At 45.4% G+C, this 20,839-nt stretch overlaps 1 pseudogene across 1 annotated transcript; it reads left to right on the plus strand.

The window, feature by feature from the left end:
• The first annotated feature begins 56 nt into the window (after positions 1-56).
• On the plus strand, positions 57-19,132 carry LOC149119549 (E3 ubiquitin-protein ligase RNF168 pseudogene; annotated as a pseudogene). Its single transcript, XR_016228110.1, has one exon. The product of XR_016228110.1 is annotated as an E3 ubiquitin-protein ligase RNF168 pseudogene (transcript).
• The last annotated feature ends 1,707 nt before the right edge of the window (positions 19,133-20,839 follow it).

Here is a 20,839-nt window from a genome sequence, read left to right on the forward strand (position 1 = left end):
TACCAAAAGACAGGCAGTTATCCTTTATCTTTCCAAAGTAAGAAATGTCAGATTGAATGAAACTAGAAACAACAACAGTAACATATTTATGAAGTACATGCCTGTACTAGTCATTGTGTTAAGGATGTTAGGTTGTTTTGTTTAGTATAGCAACTCTTTTTGAGTTAAGTTACAGGTGAGAAAAATGAAGCTCAGATAAATTTTCCAGAGTCACAGAGGTAGCTAGAAAAGAGAAAATCAGACTTTGAACCCAGACAGACTAATTCTAATTTCCGAGCTCATAAGGCTCTGCTGTGGCTCAGCTTTCTGCACCTTTGAGAGTGGCAGTAAAGAACCAGTTGTGAACACAGTCACCTTCCACATATCTGATAGGGATAGCTCACTGTTCTGTGATAACAAAACCCCCAGTCTCCTCTTTTATCTAAATTCGTATTTTCAACCTGCACTAAATTCATAGTGATTATATTTTTATATTTAACAAAAGTTGAATCACTAAATACATATATCTACCTCTTAACAAATGACCATATACAAAGCTGAACTCATTATCCTGTTTGCCACCCTAACAAGACAATGACTTTATTGTAGTTATCCATAGATATGCCATGTAGTTAGGGAACCTGATATCCCTCAGCCTGTCTTCCATGCTCTTCGCCTCTCTCAATACTCACAAGAAGCTCTGCTGCCCTGGGAGGCCATAGCTGGAAGTGATGGGGATTTTCCTAGTCTCCTGGCTGTTCTGTCACAAATGGGAGGTTTCTGGTGCTAGGTATTTGAAGATAGATATGGGAAACTAACTGCCATGCCTAACTTTTTCTAAAGTAAAGTACTTTCTGAATGCTAGCTTACATGAAAAGTTTTAGAAACCAATCTATTAGTAAAGTTGAAGACTGCTAGTACTTGATGTTTAAACAGCTATGGTAATCTTGTCAATCAAAAACATCCAATGTAATCAGCATCCTGTTCTCAGATTTCCTCTTTCCCATCTAAGGATTACAAAGTTTTTACTCATGCAATGAGTCAGTATCCTTTGGATTGATGGTTTTGTTTCTTTGGAGCTTTCCCAGCCTCTTTACTATTCATTTTAGGTCTTTGTACAAGAAGGGCAACTACTTTTAGATCCACCAAATAAAGCTGATTATTAATGTTTCAACATTAAGCAACTATTGATCATCTACTGTAAATACTTGGCATACACCAGTGACCAAATAACAAATTTCTTCCTTCAAGGAGCTTAGTGTTTGATTACTATTGCAGGTGCCAATAATGTAGTAATAGGTGAAAATATACCTTGTCTCACTGCTTTTCATAACAACTGAATGATAAAATAGCCTATGAATAAAATAGCACTAATTGCACCCTTTTCTCAGTAATTTGCAAATTATCCTTTCAAAGAAATGACTTCATTTTTTAAAGTTTATTTACTTGAAAGAGACAGAGAGATGTTCCATCCACTGGTTCATTCCCCTAGATGGCTGCTATGGCCAGGGTTGGGTCAAGCCGAAGCCAGGAGCTTCATCTAGGTCTCTCCCATAAGTAGCAGGGGCCCAACTTGGGCCATCTTCCATAGCTTTCCCAGGCCATTAGCATGGAGCTGGATCAGAAGTGGAACAGCTGGGACACGAACTGGTGCCCATATCAGATGCTGGTATCACAGGCAGTGGCTTTACCCACTAAGCCAGCCCCTGAAAGAGCTGACCTCTGAAAGTCCACAGTCTGAAATTGTACCCTAAAGGTAATTTAGCATTGTCATTTCCAGAAGACGGCAGAGTTTTCTGAAGGGATTCTCCCCTGTGCTTCTGGAGAGGACAAGCCCCGACCTAACTAGGATGCACTTCCCAGAAGATGTTTGTCAGCGTAGGTAAGAGGAAAGATTTTGGATCCATGGGACATGCTGATGTCTGAAGATGTCTCCAGTTGTCAAAACTGGAGAAGCACTACTGGCATTTAATAAGCAGGGGCCAGGGGTGCTGCTAAGCAGCCTGCAATACAAAGGACAGACCCACAACAAAGAATTACCTGACCCGAGATGTCAGTAGTGACATCTCCAGAGAGACGCCAACAAGACAAGTATGGTTTAGTAGCTACCTGTGCAGCAGGAGGTCTGGCATAGCCTTTAACCCTCCATTTAGGACACCTGTATCCCTTATCAGGATGCCTGGGTTCAAATCCCAGCTCTGCTATTGATTTCAAATTCCTGTTAATGTGCACTCTGGAGGCAGCAGGTGATGCCTTAAAGAGTTAGGTTCTTGCCACTCGTGGGAGACCCGGATGGAGGTTCCCACTCTTGGCTTTGACCTGGACCCAGTCCCAGATATTACAGACATTTGGGAAGGGAACCAATGGGCAAGGGATGGGTCGGTCAGTCTCTCTCTCTCTCTCTCTCTCTCTTACACACACACACACACACACACACATACACACACACACACAACCAATATGTAAAAGAAGGAACTTCAATACAGTGAAACAAATGCTAGATGCACAAACACTTGCAGAGGCTCCCAGAAACTACAAGGAAAGGTAGGGTAAATGAGGATTCCACAGGAGATGGGAGTTGTACCCCCATTTCCTACTTCTCCACTGAAGATCATATCATGTGTTAGTAGTCCTTACGAAAAAATACAGCCCAGTAGCCTGCCTTATCCAAGGTTTTGCTTTCCACAATTCAGTTACTTGTAGTCAACTACAGTCCAAAAATACTAAATGGAAAATTCTAGAAATAACGACTCATAAGTAGCGACTCATAAGTTTTAGATTTCATTCCATTCTGATAGAGTAATGAAATATGGAGCCATCCCACTCTGAACCAGTCAGGATGTGAATCGTCCCTTTGTGCAGCATATCCACGCTGTATATGCCACCTGCCCAGTAGTCACTTAGTAACTGTGTCGACTATCAAAGTATTAAAGTGCTTGTGTTCAAGTGACCTTGATTTTACTTAATACAGTACATTATATATTCTTACTAGTTATTTTGCTAATCTCATACTGTGTCTAATTTAGAAGGTTTATGAAAGATATGTACATATAGGAAAAAACACAGTACATATATAATTTTGATACAGTCAGTGGATCCAGCAATTTTATCCCCTGCAGATAAGGAGGGACTACTGTACTTATGACACAACCTCAAGCGATAAAGCACTGACTGGTCTTCCTCTCTCAAAAGTATCTGCTGGGAAATGGTACATACTTTAGAATTAACTGACTAGGATTAGGAGACTAGTATGTGGCCAAGGCTAGACAGATGTTAAGAATTAACTTCAAGCCCTGGCCATCTGTACTCTTTAGCCTTGACATCAGACACGAGATTTTCAAGCTTTCTTTTAAAGGGAGTGCACTGCACCATATCCCGACCAGAGATAGCACTCACTCACCATATGGAAACCTCACAGTGACTTGCCAAGTCCAGAAGCCCCCTTTCAGGCTAAACTAAAAGAGTAAATGAATCCATGCACCCATCCACAGTCAATTTAACAAAAGTCCCCAAAACATACACTAAAACTAAGACAGTCTTTTCATTAAGTGATTCTGGGAAAACTAGATACCCATATACAAAAGACTGCTACTTGACTCTCCCACTGCCTCTCACTCTATACAGAAATCACATCAAGCAGAGCAAAGATCTAAATGAAAGATCTGACACTACCAGAAGAAGAAAACACTGGGGAAGCACCCCAAGACAACAGACATAAGCAAGGATTCTTTGGATAAGCTCCAAAAACACAGGAAACAAAAAAATAGATAAAGGGGATTATATCAAACCAAGAAGCTTATATAAAATCAGAGGGGTGGGCATTGTGGCGTAGTGAGTAAAGCGGCTGTTAGCAATGCCAGCATCCCATAAGGGTGCTGGTTCGTGTCCTGACAGCTCCACTTCCAATCTGACTCTCTGCTAATAGCCTGAGAAAGCAGTGGAGGATGGCCCAAGTATTTGGGCCCTTGCACCCACTTGGGAGACCCAGAAGAAGCTCCTGGCTTTGGCATGGACCAGCCCTGGCCAATGCAGCCATATGAGGAGCAAACCAAACCAATGGATGGGTGATTTCTCTCTCTCTCTCCCTCTCTCCCTCTCTCTCTACCTCTGCCTTTCAAATAAACAAATAAATCTTTTTAAAAAAAAAAAAAGGAAACAATCAGCAGAATGAAGAGACAACCAACAGTGAGAGAAAATATTTGCAAGTTATGAATCTCATAAAGGAGTAACAGCCAGAACAACAATAAAAAGACACAAATAACTCAGTTAAGAAATGGGCAAAGGAGGGGACAGCATAACAAGTAAGACTGCTGCCTATGAAACTGACATCCAAGTGCCAGTTCAAATCCTGACTGCTCCAATTCTGATCCAGCCTTCTGCTAATGGCCTGGGAAAAGCAGCAGCAGATGAACCAGGTGCTTGGGGCCCTAACACCTGTGTAGGAGATCCAGAAGAAGCTCCTGGCTTCTGACTTCGGCCTGGCCCAGCCCTAGCCATTATGGCCAACCTGGAGTGAACTAGTAGATGGTAGCTCTCGCTCGATCCTGATCTATCGATTTCTCTCTCTCCCCCTCCCCCGTAACTGTGACTTTCAAATAAATAAGTTTTTTTTAAAAGATCAGCAAAGGATCTGAATAGACATTTCTCAACTGAAAAAATACAAATCTCCAACAAACACACACACACAAAATGCTCATCATCAGTAGCTATCAGGAAAATATGAATCCAAACCACAGTGAGGTGTCATATCACTCCTATTAGAATGGCTACCATAAAAAAGACAAAAAAATAACATGCTGGTAAGGATGTGGATATGCCACTGTTGGTGGCATATCAAATTAATAAAGCCATTATGGAGAATAGTACAGAGATTCCTCAGGAAACTAAAACTACAAATCTTGCTACCATGTGATCCAACTATCCCACTTCTGGGTATATATCCCAAGGAAATGAAATCAGTATAGAAAGAGATACCTGCACTCCTGTGTTCACTGCAGCACTATTAACAACAGCCAAGACACGGAATCAACCTGGGTGCCCACCAATAGATGAATGGATAAATAAAATGTGTATGTATACACAGTGGAATGTTACTCAGCCATTTAAAATGAGTGAAATCCTGTTATTTTCGATACCATAGATGAACCCAGAGGACATTATGTAAATTGGAATAAACAGACACAGAAAGACAAATATCACATGTTCTCTCTCATGTGTGGAAGTAAAAAAACAATAGTCTGAACTTAGAAGAGTGATTCCTAGAGATTGAGAAGAGTAGGGGGAAGGGGAATAGAGGGGGGTTGGATCATGGGTATCAAAACACAGAGCCGGCACTGCGGCTCACTAGGCTAATCCTCCACCTAACGGCGCCGGCACACCGGGTTCTAGTCCCGGTCGGGGCGCCGGATTCTGTCCCGGCTGCCCCTCTTCCAGGCCAGCTCTCTGCTGTGGCCCGGGAGGGCAGTGGAGGATGGCCCAAGTCCTTGGGCCCTGCACCCCATGGGAGACCAGGAGAAGCACCTGGCTCCTGCCATCGGATCAGCGCGGTGTGCTCTGGAACAAGAAGGGTGCCCCTCCTTTAATGGAAGAGCAAACAAAACCTGAAGAGAATAATTCTGCACCCAGCTCCCAGAACTCAGGCCAGCACAATTTTTCATGAGTCACACTGCCCAGTAACCCACTGGCTGGACCAAAGGATGCCCAAACCCACCTCAGATGTATCCCCTTAGGTCAAATGATCTCACAACAGTTTCATTTCAAAGCACTGCAACCCTTAGACCCACTTTTTAAGTTGCTAAATTCCTATTTTTAAGGTTTATTTTTTTAAGATTTGATTATTTGAAAGGCAGCGTTATAGAGACAGAAAGAGAGGGAGAGAAAGAGACCAGACAGACAGACAGACACACACAGAGAGAGAAAGAGAGAGAGAGAGAGAGAGAGAGAGAGAGAGAGAGAGAGAGAGAGAGAAATCTTCCATATGTTGGCTCACTCCCCAGATGGCCTCAACAGCCAGGGCAGAACCAAGCGAAGCCAAGAGCCAGGAGCTTCTTCCAGGTCTCCTATGTGGGTGGCAGGGGCCCAAACACCTGGGCCACCTTCTGCTGCTTTTACCAGACCATTAGCAGGGAGCTGGACCAGAACTGGAGCAGCCAGGACTAAAAGCAGAGCCGATATGGGAAGTTGGCATTGCACGTAGTGGCTTTACCCAAGATGACACAATGCTGGCCCCCAAGCCAAATCCATATTTTAAATTCCTCTTTCCTGTTACCTATTTTATAGAAAATCCATTATTTTTGCCAAGGGATGGACAAGAAAAAAATCGCAATTTAGAGAACCAATTACAACTGCAGCAAAAAATGTTAGTCTAAAAGGAAAATTGAAAGACATGGCAAAAAGACTTCAGCCATCCTTAACCCATGGTTGAGACTCCACTGCATTATGCTACAGGGTACTTCCAAAAGTTTGTGGAGAATAGAATAAAAAGATAACTTTATTTTGGTGCAAAAAAAAATTAAAATCCAAGTATATGAAGGGATCTTCAAAAAGACAGGGAAAATGCATATTATGATAACTGGTTAGAAGAAGACAGGAGCTCCAAGGCTCCAAACATACAGTAATGATAAGAGGTAAATCAGGACCAGTATTGTGGTGTAGCAGGTTGCTGCTGCCTGTGATGCCAGCATCCCAACTGGGCGCTGGTTTTTGTCTCAGATGTTCCACTGCCAATTCAGCTCCCTGCTAATGCATGTGGGAAAGCAGTGGAAGATGGCCCAAGTGCTTGAGCTCCTGCACCCATGTGGGAGACCTGGATGCAATTCCTGGCTCCTGGCTTCAGCCTGGCCAAGCCCTGGCCACTGAACCAGCAGGTGGAAGATCTCTCCCTCTCCCTCTCCTTTTGTTATTTCTTTGACAGACAGATTTAGACTGGGAGAGACAGAGAGAAAGGTCTTCCTTCCATTGGTTCACTCCCTAAATGGCTGCTACGGCCGGTGCTGCACCGATCTGAAGCCAGGAGCCACGTGCTTCTCCTGGTTTCCCACGCGGGTGCAGGGCCCAAGCACTTGGGCCATCCTCCACTGCCTTCCTGGGCCATAGCAGAGAGCTGGACTGGAAGAGGAGCAACCGGGACTAGAACCCGGTGCCCATATGGGATGCCGGTGCTGCAGGCGGAAGATAAATCAAGTGAGCCACGGCGCCAGCCCCTCTCCTTCTCCCTTTGTAACTCTGCCTTTCAAATCCAAAAATAAATCTTAAAAAAAAAAGATCCTGGTTTGATCAATATGTATTATATATATTTATTAAAGTAGCACACTTTATTCCATACAGATATACAATTATTAACTATTAACCAAAATTTTTGTTTTAATCTTTAAGGAGATGGAAATGTTAACTTGATTTGATCATCATATCTTGAATATATGTACCAGCTTATCACATTGTATCCCATAAATACGTACAATGAAAATAATAATTTTAAAAAATTGTTTAAATCTTTTTAAAAAAAAAATCTATGCTTCTTCCATTTCAAGAACATCTTCCAAAAGTGCAGGATTTAGATTTTAAATGTCTGCTGTCATACAAAGATACATAGGGTGACAATACCAATGTACTGGTAATGGATGACAGAATTCATCTCCTTGACAGAACCAAGATGGCAGCTGAGTAAGAGGCTCCGACAACCCCCTTCCTGCAGTGACATCAATGTCTACAAGTATATGCACACCAAGTCACCTTCACCAGAGTTACAGGAGCCAGGTGAAAGACCACAATGCCTCATCTTGTTCTAATCCTAAGAAAAGTCACATGGAAGAAAGCAAGAAGGAAAGAATTGATGGCATCACCCTTGCCCTGGCTCCAAGAAGCACAGTGTGGGGCCAGTATTGGGGCATAGTGGGCTAAGCCTCCGCCTGCAGCACTGGCATCCCATATGGGCAGTGGTTCTAGTCCTGGCTGCTCCTCTTCCGATCCAGCTCTCTGCTATGGCCTGGGAAAGCAGTGGGAGATGGCCCAAGTTCTTGGGCTCCTGCATCTGCACAGGAGACTTGCAAGAAGCTCCTGGCTCCTGGCTTCAGATTGGCTCAGTTCCAGCCATTGTGACCATCTGGGGGGTGAACCAGTGGATGGAAGGCCTCTTTCTCTGTGTCTATAACTCTACCTCTCAAATGAAATCTTTTTTTTTAAAGTATCTTACTTAAAAAAAAAAAAATAAGAAGTGCAGTGTGAAGAGAAACCTCCCCCTTGGGAGAAGGAGAGTGAACTGAATCCCAGGGCCAGGCCCACTGCAAAAAAATTTCAATGGAATTGAGCCCCCAGCCCGGCCACCAGACCCACGGCTATGGAGTATTTGGAGACTCCATAGTCAAATGACCTCTGCCATCCCTCCACCAACTGCCAGCAGAACGTGAAACTCCAGCCACATGGAAAGTCAGGAGAGGGAGCTTAGGCCCACACCTTGGGAGTTCAAAGCCAGGCCTACCACCCTGAGACTGGGCACATGACAAAGCCCACAGGCCTCTACCCCCAGCTGGTACTCACAGACTGAACCTCTAGACTTCCCCCAGGATCAGGAACCTGAGCTCCAGGGGTTCAGATTCACCTTGGCTTGTGTCACTGCAGGATTCCAGCAGGCTAGACAGACACCCTCCAGACTTGTGGGGACCTACGACGGTGGGACCCGAGTGTGACCAACCTGAGGCTGCCTTTATCATACTCCTCCTACCTTGGGCAGACAGCAAAGGGCCACAGGACTCTGTCCTGAGACTCTGCTGGACTGGTAAAGCAAAATGCTGTGCGGATCCTAATGATTTCCTATTTCTAGGCAAGTGCCTGTGGGTAGAGTCTCTGAACTTGCCCTAGCGTCAGGTGGAAAGCAGCGCTCTGCTAAGACAGGACTGTTTTGGCATACAGCACTACCAGCCTCGTGCATGGCCAGGGTGCACTCCTAAGACGGCACAGAGCCTGGTGACTGTGAGGCCCAGGGGTGATCCACCTGCGACCTGCCTGAGTTGTTAAAGGGCTGCTTGTTTTACCTCTCCTCCAACCTTGGCCAGACACAAGGAAACAAAGGACCGTTTTGGAAATCACTTCCAGGCTGATGAAACCTAGCATATCTTAAAATAGTCCCTGTCCCCAGAGTTTCTGGGCCTGCTTCAGGGCCTAACAGAGTTCCGTGATCCTGGTTGAGCAGTCTTTTACCTCAGCCAACATCACCGAGTAGCATCAGGCAGGGAGCCCCTCAGAGCAACAGAGAGACCACAGCAGGTGAGCTTTGCTCCTACTCCCAGGCTGCACTGGTCTTGCCGGGCTTCAGGCCACAGATGTGATCTAGCACCATGATACTGACAGACACAGGACAAGGAGATTGAGATTGAACCTACCACAGGCCCACAAAGAGGCCTGTAGGGATAGACTACCTCTTTTTAGGCATTCACCCTGCTCAATAATATATCAACTGCAGATTTGGGACAAATTTGAATTTGGGGGGAATTATATGACTGACTCAATAAAAATATATTGATAGTGGACCTGGGGCAAACTGTGACTTAGGCTGTTATCTGGTGCAGAAAAGGAAAAAGAAGCCATAGGCTCAGAGAAAATCAATGGACTGAACAGAATTGCTACAAAGACAATGACAAAGGAAGCCAGATTAGTATAACTAAGCCTTCAATGTGTAGATGATGTATCCCAACAAGCATTGAGAACATCCAAGGAGGGGCTGGCTGGCACTGTGGCTTAGCAGGTAAGCCACTGCCTGCAATGCCAGCATCTCAAATGGGAGCCTGTCCGAGTTCCGGGTGCTCCACTTCCAATCCAACTCCCTGCAAATGCACCTGGGAAAGCAGCAGCAGATTGCCCAAGTGCTTGGGCCCCTGTCATCTATGTGGGAGACCCAGATTATGGAGTTCCTGGGTCCTGGCTTCAGCCTGGCCCAGCCTCAACTACTGCGCTATTGTGGCCATTTGGGGAATGATGGAAGCATGTTTTCTCTCTCTTTTGCTCTCTTTCTCTTTCTCTCTCTCTCTCTCTCTCTCTCTCTCTCTCTGTGTGTGTGTGTGTGTGTGTGTTTCCTTCTCTCTGTAATTTTGTGTTTCAAATAAAATAATCTTTTAAAAAAAAGAACTTCCAAGAAATCAAGATCTCCCCTAAAGAGCAAAATAAGGTACCAGAAACCAAACATCTAGGAATTGAAATTTTCCAATGAGGTGGAAATTTTCCAAGATGGCAGCTGAGTAAGACGCACCAGTGACTGGTTAGCTGCAGAGACATCAATGTGAACAGCTACACACACAGACTCACCTTCACCAGAGCTGCAGAAGCCAGGTGAGAGATCACAATAGCTTGTCTTGTTATAATCCTAAGAAAAGTTACACTGAAGAGAACAAGAAGGAAGGAGCTGCTGTGTCATCCCTCCCCCAACTCCAAGGAGTGCAGTGTAGAGAGACAGCTCCCATATGGGAGAGGGAGAGTGAACTGAATCCCAGGGCCAAGCCCACTACTCCCCGCGCCAGGCCCTTACCTGTTCCATGGGGTGATTATTTGGCACCTCCGCAGCCAAGTTGCCTCTGCCACCGCTCCCTCAACCATCAGGAGAAAGGAAAACTCCAGCCACATGGAGAAGGAGGGAGAGGGAGCTTAGGACCATGGCCTGGAGCTCAAAGCCAGGCCTACTGTGCTGAAATCCAGCACCTGGTAAAGGCCAAAAACCTCTACCACCCAGTGTTCCCAGAATGAGCTTCTAGACTTGCCTGGCATCAAGCAGACACCAGTGCCCCATACATTAGACTCATTGTGCTATGTGCCACTGCCAGCCTCAGGTAGGCCTAGATGGTAACCCCAGGATTTTGTGGGGCCTAAGGACTGTGGGACCCAGGTATGACCATCCTGGGGCCAATCTGGGCAGCCAGGGGCTGCCTTTACCACCTTCCTCCAACCTTGAGCAAACAGCAAGGGGCCAAGAAATTGTGACTTGGAAATCAGTGGTGGGCTGTGTGTGACCCGCCTGGGGCACTAGGCTGATGGGGAAAGTCCCTAGCCAACAGCAGTGAAATCTCAGCTCCGTCCAAAAAGGCAAATTTCCTGACTGGTGGAAAAACTTGTTGGACTGCAAGAAAGGGAAACTCAACAGAGCTCTGAGGAAGCTGCCTGCCCTAGATACGCCTCTCAAATTGTAGCTCCTGCCCAACACGCAGCCTCTGGCTGGCCTGCCCACTGCTCCCTCCAGTATTCAGTAACTCTGCCTTTATTCGCGCTCCCTGACTGCTCTGGTGAATTCTTTCACCACCCGTGATATTGATCCCAATTGGTCACTTCCCACCGCAGGCTGGTAAAACCTAACACTGGGCAGATCTTAAGAGCTACCATCACTGGGCCACTGCCTGCAAGAGTCTCTGGATTGCCGCAATAAGGACAACACTTGCTTGGGCTTCTTGCCGAGCTGGTGTGCACCACTACCATTGCATTTGGCCAGGTGACTGAGCCCCAGGAGTGCCTCGTGACACACCTAGGGCCTGAGTAGCTAAGGGGCTGCCTGTCACTCCTTTTGCAACCTTGGGCAGACGGCACAGACTCCATCACAGGACTGTTTTGGAGCTCAGTGCCAAAATTTGATAAAACCCAGAAGTGAACAGTCCCTTTCACCAACCAGTGCCTGCACACAGAGGCTCCGGATCCGCCTCAGTGCTCAGCAGGGCTCTGTGGTCCTGGTTGAGCAGTGTTTTGTTTGTTTTTTGAAAGGGAGGGAGGGAGGGAGGGAGGGAGGGAGAGGGGGAGAGGGAAAGAGAGAAAGAGAGAAAGGAGGGGGGAGAGAATGAATGAATCTTTCATACACTGGTTCACTCCCCAAAATGGCACAATAGCCTGGGTTGGGTCAGGCCAAAGATAACAATCTGGAACTCCGTCCGGGTCTCCCATGGGTCTGACAGGGGCCTACGCAATTGGGCCATCTTCCACTGTTTTCCCAAGTGCAACAGCAGGGAGCTGAATCAGAAGCAGAACAGGTGGGATTGTAATGGGTACTCTGATATGTGATGTAGGTGTCACAAGTGGTGGCTTTTACCCATGACACCTGCCCCAATGATTACATCTCATAAGAGATTTTTTTTTTGCCAAGTTTCTACCATACTTCTCTAACATTAAGTTAGCTTGTGGTCTTTAACCAAATAAAGAATCTCAAAGCATTACTGAATTTTAGCAAAACTCTTACTCAGAAACACAAATCAAGAACACAAACCTGTATTCCATAAACCAAAATGCAAACTAACCTTTACCATCCTCCTGATGTACATGCAGTTCCTTTCAGCCTTTACTTCTCATCTGTAAAGAGGAGCATGGTGCTAAAATGTTGTTATTCAGAATTTGTATAAAAGTAAATGCATTGCTCTGAGTTAACATTTTATAAATATCAACAGTGACAGCAAGCAATTACACTCCTGTTAAAAAGCAAGACTGTCAACCCTTACAAGCTAGGAAGGTCAGTCAGATCTAAAGTGTCATCCTAAATTTGGTTGTAAGACACTTAACACTAATATCTGACCCCTCATAGCAAAAGAAGCATGGAAACTTACTGGCTGGACAATACACTAGACTGTCTTTTCATGCTACAAAATAAAAACAAAGTATGATCTCAGATTTGCAAAAGTCATAAAAGTTCTTAGTGCTATTTGTTAATAGTTGTTTAAAAAAATAGGTTTGAGGTCAAAAAGGTTTCACAAAAGCTGATTTTAAAAGTTGAGTGGGTTTTGTATGGCCCTGTTTTCACTCCTTAGTAAGGTAACATGCATTATGAAACACCCAAGGAGGCTTCCGCCTTCCAGTGTTTTCCAATGTTGCACATCAACAAAACTTTTAGGGACCAGCATTGTGGCATAGTGGGTTGAGCATGTGGGCAGCAGTTTTAAGTCCCAGATGATCTACTTCCAATTCAGCTCCCTGCTAACGACCCAACTACTTGGGCCCCTGCCACCAACATGGGAGACCTGGATGGAGTTCCAGGCTCCTGGATTCAGCCTGGCCCACCCTTGGCCATTGTAGCCACTTGGGAGTTGAACTACAAATGGAAGACCTCCTCCTCCTTCTCCCCCGCCTTTCTCCTCCTCCCCCCTTGTAATTCTGCCTTTCAAATGCATGTTTTCTAAAAATAAAAAATAAAACATTTTAAAATGAGCATCTTGCTGGTACCAGTAAGGAATTCACCAAAGGAAAGACATCTGGGTGCTTGAAATGAGTTGGCCCCTCACCATCTAAACCAAGACACCATGACTTTCTTGAAACTATGTTTTCTGACCAGTAACTTCTCAATATCCAGCGGATGCCATTTTCCCACTATTAATCCTCGACAGCTTCAGCGCCAACGCTGTGAATTCCCTCTATGAAAATGGCTTTGAGAGGCAGGAAGATGGCATGGCTAAGACCTGGGAATCTATATGACAGCTCTCAGAGCCCTCGAGCCACCATTTAAGAAATCCAACCAGGAGCAGGCATTTGGCACAGCAGTTAAGATACGGCTTCAGATGGTCCATTCCATATTGGAGTTCCGGGTTTGGGTCCTGGCTCTGATTCCAGCTTCCTGCTAATGTGCACCCTGAGAGGCAGTGGTGATGGCTCAAGTACTTGGGTTCCTGCCACCCACATGGGAGACCCAGATGGAGTTCCTGGCTCCCATCTTTGGCCTGGCCCAGCCCTGGCTGCTGACGGCATTTGGGGAGCGAACCAGCAGATCAGAGATCTCTCTCTGTTTCCGTCTCTCTGCCTTGGAAATACATAAATAAATATTTAAAAGTTGGAGCATCACTTTTTAAAAATATTTATTTATTTGAAAGGCAGAGTCACAGAGAGGCAGAGAGGTCTTCCATCCACTGGTCCACTCCCCAAATGGCTGCAATGGCTGGAGCTAGGCTGATCCGAAGCCAGGAGCCAGGAGCTTCTCCCAGGTCTCCCACATGGGTGCAGGAGCCCAATCATTTGGGCCATCCTCTACTGTTTGCCCAGGCCATAGCAGAGAGCTGGATTGGAAGTGGAGCAGCCAGGTCTCGAACCTGCATCCATATGGGATGCCGGCACTGCAGGCAGTGGCTTTACCTGCTTTGCCACAGTGCTAACCCCGAGCATCACATTTTTAAAAAGATATCCAATCAGCCTGCTAGAGAACCCCCCAGCCCATCCTAAGTACCCCAGCTGAGGTACCAGCCAATTCCACATGGCACAAAAGAACCTCCCAGAGGAGCCCAGCATCCCACAGAATCAAGTACTCTTTCTAAAAACAAATTGTACAGACTCATAGCATGGAAAATAAAATAGTAAAATATAAAGGTAATGGGGTGAAAGCTTTGGTTCTTCAGGAATCAAGCTCCGGGCTCTATTCAAAGAGGTGGGAGAAGGCAGATCATACCAGAGAAAAAGCAGGTACAAAAGGGAATACGTAGACAGAGTATTTGGTGACCATGGAGCGATACAACCTCATGTGAAAACACCCAACACAATCCAAAGCATGTGAAAGAGGAGTGAACACTTTTAAAGAAAGCAATGATAAAGACACTATCCTCAAAGATTGCATAATGAAGGAATAGCTAAGCAAAAATAAAAACATTCAATCATCATCTGTCAATTTAAAATATTTTTCTAAGTTTTAGTAAAGTTAAAAATAGTTCCAAGCTTTGAATAAATTGGGCATCACAGCTTATGGGAAAAATCAAATAAAATAAGCCTAAGAACTTGGTAATAAATGGCCTGAAGTAAAACCGGGTCCTCAGCACAGACTGTTCAATACAAAACAATCTCCAACTCTCTCTCGGAAGCTCCAGGCTGGCATTTAGCAGGGGTGGTACTGGTGACAGCAGTGGGGGAGGGGCAGGGCAGCGGAACAATCTCAGGCAACTGCGCTGGACACCTACACTCTGGGGGACCTGATGAGCTCACAATCATTCCCACGGCAACCATAAACAGGAAATCTGGGGGCCCAGGCGGAAGTAGCGGTATTACCAGAGCCGCAGCCAGGCAGTCGACATCCGGAGGGCTATGTGAGCACCCTAACCTGGTAAGGAGGCTGAAGTTGGTGTGTTATAATGTCTGTTCCGAAAGACTGCGTACCATCTCTGTCAGATTGCCAATGTCAGATCTGTTTAGAAATCCTGATTGAGCCTGTAACTCTGCCTTGTCAACATACTCTTTGTAAGCCTTGCTTTCAGTTAACCATCGAAAAGGCAAACCTCTGCTGTCCATTCTGTCGCCGCCGAATGTCTTCATGGGCTCGACGCCACGCTGCAAAAAACTCCCTTGTGAATCTTGAATTATGGCAACTGATTCAGAAACGCTATCCAATGGAGTGTAGGCTTAGGGAATCTGGGCAAGAATTAGCGGAAATAATTAATGATCGTCATCCAGTGCATCTAAGTGAACCAGGAGAACTAAGAAGAGAATATGAAGAAGAAAAATCTAAGATGGAGGCACAATGCCAATTCACCCAGGAAGAAGAGAACAAAGCCAATGAAGACTACGTCCAGAGACAGTTGGAGGAGGAAGAAAAACAAAGACGGCAAGCAGGAAGAAAACAGAACCAGCCGAAACAAAGACCGAAAAGGGAGGCGCCAAGAACAAAGCCAAACGTGAATACCACCAGTACCTGTGGGACGAGCAACACGACCTCTCCCCCACAATCAGCAGAACCTGAACCAGTTCCAACCACTTCGCCAAGGAAATGCAAAGGCAAAAAGAGAAACATCGGAGATACTCAGGCCTGTTTGTCACCAACCTCTCAATCTGGGTCAACATCCCAAGCTGCAAGTGTACAAGAAATCAAGAACCCTACATGGAAGAAAAGTGACAGGAGTAATGAGAACAACCCTGCGTGGCAAGACACGGATTTTGAAAAAGATATGCCAACACGTCCTCCGCGAATCAGCGATGAAATTGCGGAACAGGCTGCAACTTCTTCCGCAGGCCCATCTCTGCTGTGGAACCACCCTTATCACACAAGAATTTGCGTTGAGGGAAGAATCACAATGAGACCGAACAACCCTGGCAGAGACGGACTTCAAACCAAAGTTCCCTCCTTGGGAGAACCTGCTGCCTCTGTGTCACAGATCACACACATAACCGGAAACAATACAGTTAAGAAAGAAAATAAAGAGTCTTCATGCACCGCCCGGAAAGCCGTTGCCAAAAGAAAAAATCAAGAACCTCCATTTAAAGATGTCAAGGATTCGTGCTTCTCTGCAAAAAGAAGGCAATTGTCATCAAGTTCCTCCTCAGCTCAAGACGAAGCAGAATATCTCGAGGGACTGATCACCACGGAGTGTCTACTTGCCCAAAGACACAAGCAGGAAGAACAAGACTGGCTGTTGGCATCAAAACTTCAGGAAGAGGAGAACAGAAGAGCAATGAAGCCAAACCGCCAGAAAGGATCCCTGGATGAATACCAGTTGTGTGCTGCCTCCTCTCTTGCAAATGCACAGAGGGAGAATCCAAAGGCTGGGACTTCAAAAGTCAAAGCCTTTGAATCTCAGAAAGGTTCAACCGATGACAATTAGCAACGTGATTTGAAGATCCTGTTGAAGCATGCTATTGCTAATGGGGGAAACCCTACGGATCTAATTGTCATTAAAGATAACAGAAACAGCCATAATGTGCCTCTTAGTGTTCATTCCGGAAGCTGGTAATTCGTAGAAAAGTAGTCTTTAAGTGTTTCAGAGACACAGAAAAGGTGGTGTGGGTAAAGGGAGTGTTCCGTTATCTTGTAAAGCTAGACTGTGAAGCTCTTTTCTAGAATAGAATGGATAAATGTCATTAATTTCTGCTCAGTAGCTGGATTCACTGCCTTTAAAAGACTGATTACACGGAAGAGTATACAGATGTATAGGGGTTCCTATCCTTCCCACTGTTAGTAACTGTGATGCACTGTGGCGGTCCGCTGAGGGATAAAAATGCCTTGAGTCTACCATACCTCTTTTGGTCTGCTATTCCCCAGTCCTGAGTTGCTTTTTATTCAGATTCATAAAAAAAAAATTCTAAAGTGTTTTGGCCAACTGCAAGAAACCTTCAAGTATCATTCTCTTTCCCAAAAATACATGTTTTACAGCCTTTGTGGGGTTTTTTCTTTTCATGAATAATAATCAAATCAAGGATGTATTACACCAATTAGTTATGGAACCTATGCAGACTCTAAAGTGTAGGTTTTCTCCATGCTTTCCTACATATTTAGAGAAGCGGAAAAGTATCCTCCACAACACTGAAGTAATCTAATCTTCATCTTGAATTTAACTGAATTTTTTAATATAGAATTTCCTTTTATTTAAAATGAATTAAGAACAATAAAATTAACAAACCTGCTTTCTAGAAAACTGGAAATTAACTGAAAGGAAATTAGATTTTTTTATGCAAAAGGAGTTAAGACTTGGGATGAGGCTGGGCAGGATAAATTGAGTTTGGGGGCACGGGAAATTGAATGGATGATCCAAAACTACCTCTGGAATGGAGTAGCAGGTATGCTTTGGCGGGGTATTCTCCCTCATTCTTTCTTTTTTTTTTTTTTTATTTTATTTTATTTTATTTTTTTTTTTTTTGACAGGCAGAGTGGACAGTGAGAGAGAGAGACAGAGAGAAAGGTCTTCCTTTGCCGTTGGTTCACCCTCCAATGGCCGCCGCGGCCGGCGCGCTGCGGCCGGCGCACCGCGCTGATCCGATGGCAGGAGCCAGGAGCCAGGTGCTTATCCTGGTCTCCCATGGGGTGCAGGGCCCAAGCACCTGGGCCATCCTCCACTGCACTCCCTGGCCACAGCAGAGGGCTGGCCTGGAAGAGGGGCAACCGGGACAGAATCCGGCTCCCCGACCGGGACTAGAACCCGGTGTGCCGGCGCCGCTAGGCGGAGGATTAGCCTAGTGAGCCGCGGCGCCGGCCCCTCATTCTTTCTTTGCCAGATAGAGAGAAAACATTTTAGGGACAGGCATTTGGCTTAGTGGCTAAGATGCCTGGGTTCCACTCCCAGTTCCCTATTCAGCTTCCTGTGGAATGTAGGCGGCTGGGGGACAGCAGCTGATGGCTCAAGCTGTTAGGTCCCCATCATGCCTACAGAGATCTGCATTGACTTCCTGGCTCCCAGCTTCTTAACAATTCATTTGGAAAGTGAACCAGCAGATTGGATCTTTCAATATCTCTGCCTTTTATTTTTTTCTTTTTTAAAAGATTGATTGATTTGAAAGGCAGAGTTACAGAGAGGCAGAGCGGGACAGAGCAAGAGCAAGAGCAAGAGAGCGGTCTTCCATCCACTGGTTCACTCCCCAGATGGCCACAACAGCTGGAGCTGCACTGATCCGGAGCCAGGAGCCAGGAGCTTCTTCTAGGTATCCCATGAGGGTGCAGGGGCCTGAGGACTTGGGCCATCTTCTACTGCTTTCCCAGGCCACAGCACAGAGCTGGATCGGAAGTGGAACAGCCAGTTTTCAAGAACATTTCTGCTGACGTCATTTTTTAAAATTTAAAATAATAAAATGTCCTAGAGCTAATTCTAGTTTAAGTTTGTAAAGATTTTTATGTCATTAAGGTTTTCTTATCCAAATTTTGTAATGGAAATTCTATTAAAACTTTGGACACTTGATGGCATCTATGTCAGTATTGATTGGGTGATTAAGGGTCTGAGTCTGGTGCTAGCTTAAAATTTAGAGAGGTGGGCATTGTGGTGCAGCAGGACGAGCCACTGCTTGAGATGCCTGCATCCCATACCAGAGTGCATGTGTTCGAGGCCCACCTCTGCTTCTGATCCAGCTTCCTGTTTTCATGCACCCTAGAAGGCAGCAGACTGAATGCTTTGATCCCTGCCACCCATGTAGGAGATCCGGGTGGAGTTCCTGGTTCCTGGCTTTGGTTCGGCCCAGTCGCAGCTGTCGCAGGCAGTTGGCAAGTGAACCAGCGGATGGAAACTCTCTTGCTCTGCTTTTTAAATAACAACATTAAAAATTAGTTTTTCTCAAAAACAGTGCCCTCTAAGAAATAATTGTGATTAGTCACAAACTAGCTAAATTTGTCTAAAACAGACCTAAATCTATCTTCTCATCAAAGCAATATTTTTCTAAGAGTAATTTACTTTTCGTTTTCTAGGCCAGCTCTCTGCTGTGGCCAGGGAGTGCAGTGGAGGATGGCCCAAGTCCTTGGGCCCTGCACCCCATGGGAGACCAGGATAAGTACCTGTCTCCTTGGCCGGCGCCGCGGCTCACTAGGCTAATCCTCCGCCTTGCGGCGCCGGCACACTGAGTTCTAGTCCTGGTCGGGGCGCTGGATTCTGTCCCGGTTGCCCCTCTTCCAGGCCAGCTCTCTGCTGTGGCCAGGGAAGGCAGTGGAGGATGGCCCAAGTGCTTGGGCCCCTGCACCCCATGGGAGACCAGGAGAAGCACCTGGCTCCTGCCATCGGATCAGCGCAGTGCGCCAGTCGCGGCAGCCACTGGAGGATGAACCAACAGCAAAAGGAAGACCTTTCTCTCTCTCTCTCTCTCTCTCACTGTCCACTCTGCCTGTCAAAAAAAAAAAAAAGTACCTGGCTCCTGCCATCGGATCAGCGCGGTGTGCCGGCTGCAGCACACCCGCTGTGGCGGCCATTGGAGGGTGAACCAACGGCAAAGGAAGACCTTTCTCTCTGTCTCTGTCCACTCCGCCTCTCAAAAAAAAAAAAAAATAGACCATTAGAACTACTCAAAGTTCTCTAATTAAATCTTCCCAGAATAGTCCATGACCAAAAAAGGAAGAAGGAAGCAGTCCATGGTGTGATATATTTGGGCTTCACATATTATTTGTTAGAAACTAAAAAATGTTCTGTGTTGATCAATGAAATGTAATGTACTGCTGCTTTTTTCCTTTTATTTTGTGGCATGTAAGAATGTTTATTTCCCAAAGCATTAAAGCTGTGCAGGTGTTGAGAATCTGAAAATCATTTAAAAAGTTTGGGGCAGACGTTGGCACAGCAGCTAGGTCACTGGACACCTGCATTCCACATTACAGTGCCTGGGCTGGAGTCCTAGCTCTGCTCTCCATTCTAGCTTCCTGCTGATGCTCATTCTTGGAAGCACAAAATACTTGAATTCCTGACACTCACTGGGCTCCTGGCTTCAGCTACCTGCAGGCATTTGGGGAGTGAACCAGCAGATGGGAGATCTCTGTCCCTCCCTCCCTCTCAAAATTTTTAAAGAAAATTAAATAAAAAGGCCTCATATATTTGATTCGTTAAGAAAGAGGGACAAAATACTAATAATCCAGAACCTATGGATCCTTTACAGTTTTTCATCTTAACCGTTTTCCACAAAATGGATGCAACTGGAAATCATTATCCTTAGTAAAATAAGCCAGTCCCAAAATAAGAATTGTTTTATCTGATATGTGACAGTTAATACAGAATACAAAAAGTGTATGGGAATGAATCGGACATCTTGTGATATGATTGTCATTTTTAGCACCTGTTTATACTCCTGTGGAATCATGGTCTTTGTACTGTTTACTGGCTGAATATTATGGTGAGTGGTGCATTAAACCTGTGATTATAGACTAGATGGAGAAATAGGGAGGAAGGAAAATATGGTTATCTTCTTAGAATTATAACTATAAAATACATGAAATCTGTTCCTACAAAAGGTTTTAAAAATAAAAATTTCTACAATATCTGGATTCATAAACAACTTCTGGGTTAGAATTCTGATATCCAGGGGCACATGTTTGGTGTAGCATTGAAGACGCCAGTTAGGACACCTACATCCCATACTGGAGTGCCTGCGTTCCAGTTCTGCTCTGCTCTCAGTTCTGGCTTCCTACTAAACATGTATCCTGGGAGACAGTAGTTGATGGCTCAAGCGGTTGGGTTCCTGCCCCCAAGTGGAAAGCCTGGAT

The sequence above is a fragment of the Oryctolagus cuniculus genome, chromosome X, assembly GCF_051225735.1.
Source record: "Oryctolagus cuniculus isolate XC-2025 breed Fujian yellow rabbit chromosome X, ASM5122573v1, whole genome shotgun sequence".
Lineage (NCBI taxonomy): Eukaryota > Metazoa > Chordata > Mammalia > Lagomorpha > Leporidae > Oryctolagus > Oryctolagus cuniculus.